The 4,250-nt window shown below is 41.4% G+C and overlaps 1 protein-coding gene across 4 annotated transcripts in view; it reads left to right on the top strand.

Moving 5' to 3' along the window:
- Positions 1-4,250, top strand: part of CSGALNACT1 (chondroitin sulfate N-acetylgalactosaminyltransferase 1) — a 140,439-nt gene that overhangs the window by 67,387 nt on the left and 68,802 nt on the right. Inside the window, exon 1 of one of the 4 annotated variants that reach the window (XM_019522224.1) lies at positions 375-462. The exons of the other annotated variants lie outside the window; for them this stretch is intronic. The gene's annotated coding sequence lies outside the window, so the exon portion shown is untranslated. Of the gene's footprint in view, positions 1-374; positions 463-4,250 lie in introns of those variants that run through there. 4 annotated transcript variants of the gene reach the window in all.

Genomic DNA, 4,250 nt, shown 5'->3' with positions numbered 1-4,250 from the left:
CTATAGTTGTTGGCATACCTCTGTGCTTGCTTTCCCTACCTGTCTCAGGTTCTCATCTTTCTGTGCCTCTGGTTTTTTGTGATATTGACTCTTCCCTCTCAGAATTAGAAAGCATTATGCTAAATTTAAAACCAGTACCTTTTACTTCCATTTTCCATCAGTGGAACAAAAACCTGCAATAATATTTCCATGGCTAATGATACTCTTGTGGGGTTTCACCACATTTAAATATTTATTACAACTTATTTGAGAGAGACTCCACTATAACTTTTGCTTAGAGGAAGAGAACAATGTAATTGTCTTTCTGTGGGAGGAGTCAGTTCCAGAGCATTTTAACACACATATGTAACAACAGACTTCTCTCTCTGTTTGGGGTTACAGAGGGCAACACATAATTATGAGATTTTCTACTGGTGAAGAAATCTGGAACCCAAGATTAAAAGAGCAAGAAGATTCTAAGCAGTAAGTTTCTATCTTTTCTCCCAAAGCATATTATGTAGTATATTATATTTTGGTTCTGGTAATTTATTTTCATAATAATCCTGCACCTGCATTTAGGTGCTGAGTTAATTCCTAACCATGCATGGCAGAGTTTTAATTGTGCAGATGATTAGTAGTATCTATTGGCTGCATGGCACTAAGAGATCAATATTCTTATCCAAAGGTCTTTTTAATAACTTTGTGCACCTTGTCTAACATGTTCTACTGCTTTGCAAATAGAGCAATTTGCTAGCAGGAACAAATGTCTCTGAAAAACAAATTTGTGATAGAAAACAGATTTATTTATTTTATTGCTTTCAGGCAGACAAAAAAAAGGCCTGGCATGACTGAGAAAGCAGTTAAAAATGTGGAAGCTATTTCTTTTTTGCATTTTATGACAAGCAGTCTAGGCTATGTATTCATGTTATCTAAACTAAAACTCTTATTATATAGTTTCAGACATGCACATGGGACTTCTATAGCTAATGCGGAAGGACAAGGGATATGATCCCTCAGTCAGTGTAAACCTGTAGTTCAGTGACATCAGTGAAGTTGTGCTGGTTTGCACGAGCTAAGGATCTAGCCAACTGTCTCTGCACCAGTATTTGCTTTGTAATGAAGACTAACAGGAGCCATTTCATGGGAACTAGTTCAAGAAGATGAAGTGATGTTGAGACCATTAATAAGCAGATTACTACAGAAAAGCTTTGTATGAGGAGTCTTTCTATAAAGGGTATCTGAAGGAGAAGAGTGAGGGTCCAGTAAATTTATCAGTGGGATTTCTTCTTTATTCCCCTTCTGTTCAAATTCTTATCCCTCACCTTTGGACACACAATTTAGATAAATCAGACAAGACAGACAGGATTCTCTTCAAGGATTATTGCCCTCTATGATCAGTCAGCAAGGAGAAGCCTGGGAAGGTTTCTCACACCCAGTGGAGTTATTTTCTGCTTTTTCCTCTTGTTACACCAGATTCCAGTCTCATTACTCATGCTGAATAGTGCTTTCCTCCACAAATTGCCCCATTGAAATTAGGAGAGCACAGTGCAGTTCACCATGACCAAGGAGTACCAGAATCTAGCCCTTAACATTTTAAGTATTAGGGTTGTGCACAGGACCTCTGCAGTAAGTTAGGAGATTTTAAAAGTTCAAGCAAAAAGCCAGATGCTCAAAGGGTTAGGAACTTTTTTGGTGTTAGACCCTTTGAGTTTTGTGTGAGTAAAATTAGCTGGTGTGTGTGTGTAAGGGAGGAGGGAGGAGGACACAGCTATGGTCTTACAAAAGCTCTTACTTAGAGATTCTGATGTGAGCTGCTCATTGGTAGAGATATTTCACACGCCCACACATAAATTAATCATAGCTGCTGTTATCCCAAGCCTTTTTTTAAAGGATCTCAGCAGGTTCTGTGAGCTAAAGCAAGGGATTGGCAGCAGTTACTTGCAGCAGTAACAGAGCCACCCAGCGCTGAGTTGTGACGAGGCTGCAGCTACTGTACGGATGGCATCACTGAACCTGTTAAAATATTTAACAAGTCTCTGTATCACAGATGCTGTGAGTCCATGCTCCCCTGCCCCCATGTCAGAGAAGGTTTCATATGTCCTCATATCTTTTGTGGAATAGATATAGTTTCACTGACAATGCTTCCCTTTGGGTGGACTTGACAGCTTTGGAGGGATAACATAAGCCAACATGCTACTTTAATCTAGATATGATATTATTTGTGTTATGGAAATGCCTAGGGAAGCTAATCTGGGCCCCTTAGTGCCAGGCATTGCACACATGGAAGAAAAAGTGATCCTGGACACACAGAGCTCATGGTGTAAAGAAAGAAGAACCTATGCCATGCCCCCCAAATTGAGACTTGCCATTGGCAGGATTGGAGGAGAAAGGAATCTGTCATTGTATAGGCATAGGGAGGGGGGTTATGGCTCATACAGTCAGTATATCTGCTGGGAAGATCATACAGAATCAGACAGAGCCCAGCCTCTTTCTTTGGAGGGACATCTCATGCATCTTCTGTTTGCTCTGAGTCTTCAAGTCACCTGTGAGCACCACACACATTTTCACTGGGAGTTCTGTGTTCTGTAGAGGAAAAGCAACAAAGCTTCAATCAATTTCCATCCCACACAGCCTCATGCCTGTTTTTTGTGCAGAAGATGGCCTCTGACCTTTAATGACAATAGGACCATGCTGCCAAACTGTGGTTCCTACAGCCCTCTCTTTCCTAGGTACAAGAGCTCTTCACTCACACTTTGCTGCCCTCCCCACCAAGAAGCTGAGGGTACAGCATCCAGCTCAAACTTTGTTTTTATTTCTCTGATTCCTCACTTTGGTATTTACAGCCCAGTATGTGGCTTGCTACATTTTTTTAACCTCCAGAGACAAATGCCATGTGGCCTTTAGATACTTTTAAAAGTCCAGATGCTGGAAAGCAGTAGTGATTGGAATGGATTACCCATATTTCCTCCTGTACAAACTGTGACCCAGATTTCACCACCCTTTCTTGCTTGGAATAGTGCCTTACACCAAAAATGGACCTGCTGATTTTGGTGGGATGATTCACAGTGTAAAGTTTTAATCATTGTAAGTGCAACATAATCTGAACCTATGTTTAGAGCACACTGGCACCCAGCTCTGAGAATGGCAGACAGAGTCCATTAAAGAATATGGAAAACACCCAGTAAATTGGTTTTAAACAACCTTCTTCTGACTTAGGCTGACAGAACACAGTAAAAGCAAAAATGTCCCTGCATCAATAAGTTATTAAAATTGACATAGAACATTCACGTTTCCATTGACTACTACACAATTGGGGGTGTTGCATTAATGCTTCCTGCTACAAATAGACTAATGCTACTTAGTGCAATACTGAGTGCTGTGAAACACAGGCATTTTTATGGCAGCTTATGGAAAAATAGAGATTTCAGTCCTTGTGCATAGGACAACACAGATCAGCTGGTGCAAATCATCATAGTGCCAATTAAATCAATGGAGCCACTTTTATTTACAATAGCTGAGGCTATGGCCCTACATGCCTAAGCAGGAGTAGATGGAATATGTTTAATTCTGAACTGAATGGATCTAAGTGCTGTACACAGAGCCTCACTCGTGGAGGGCCAGATGGTGAGCTCTTACTCCAGCTGATTAGTAATTACTCACAGCAGTGATCTCAGTGGCACAACACATTATGCAACAGCTCAGCAAAGTGTGTAAGGATTTTGCTATCTTGCCCGAAAGAAAAGAACAAGAACAATACTCTAAAGTGAGCAATTCAGATAAAATGTCTAAACTTCATGGCTAGAGACAGTGATTCAAAAAGCCTGTGTTTGAATTGATTCAATCTTTGCAGGTTAGTCTAACCTGGCTATACTGAATCAGTTTGTAACCATACAGACATCTAAAAAATGCAGGCACATGCCTGCAGTAGCTCCGACTAGAAGCCAGGGGATGCTAGAGCAGCCCTCCCTTCCCTTCAATAATACTGCACGGAGGGGCATGTGGCCAGGCCCTGGCAGGACGCTCTGATTAGGGAGGGGTTCCCCCCTCTTCTGACCAGATCAGCAGTAAATTGATAACACAGTGTTTATCACCCCATTAAGAAAACAACAGAGGGACATTACCAGCTACCCGTTGATTCTGCCTTTGTCCTGTCTGCCACAGGACCCATAGCCAGCATATAGTTTGCTAGCTAATGCTGAAAGGTGTCTGTGTAAGGCAGGGGGGATGGAGGAATCCTTACTTAAAAGGAAATGGTAAGGGGAGGGGTGGGG

The sequence above is a fragment of the Gavialis gangeticus genome, unplaced genomic scaffold, assembly GCF_001723915.1.
Source record: "Gavialis gangeticus isolate Ggan-Ray unplaced genomic scaffold, GavGan_comp1, whole genome shotgun sequence".
NCBI classification, from domain to species: domain Eukaryota; kingdom Metazoa; phylum Chordata; order Crocodylia; family Gavialidae; genus Gavialis; species Gavialis gangeticus.
Note: the sequence above shows the minus strand (reverse complement) of the source record. Positions and strands in the feature narration are given on the sequence as shown.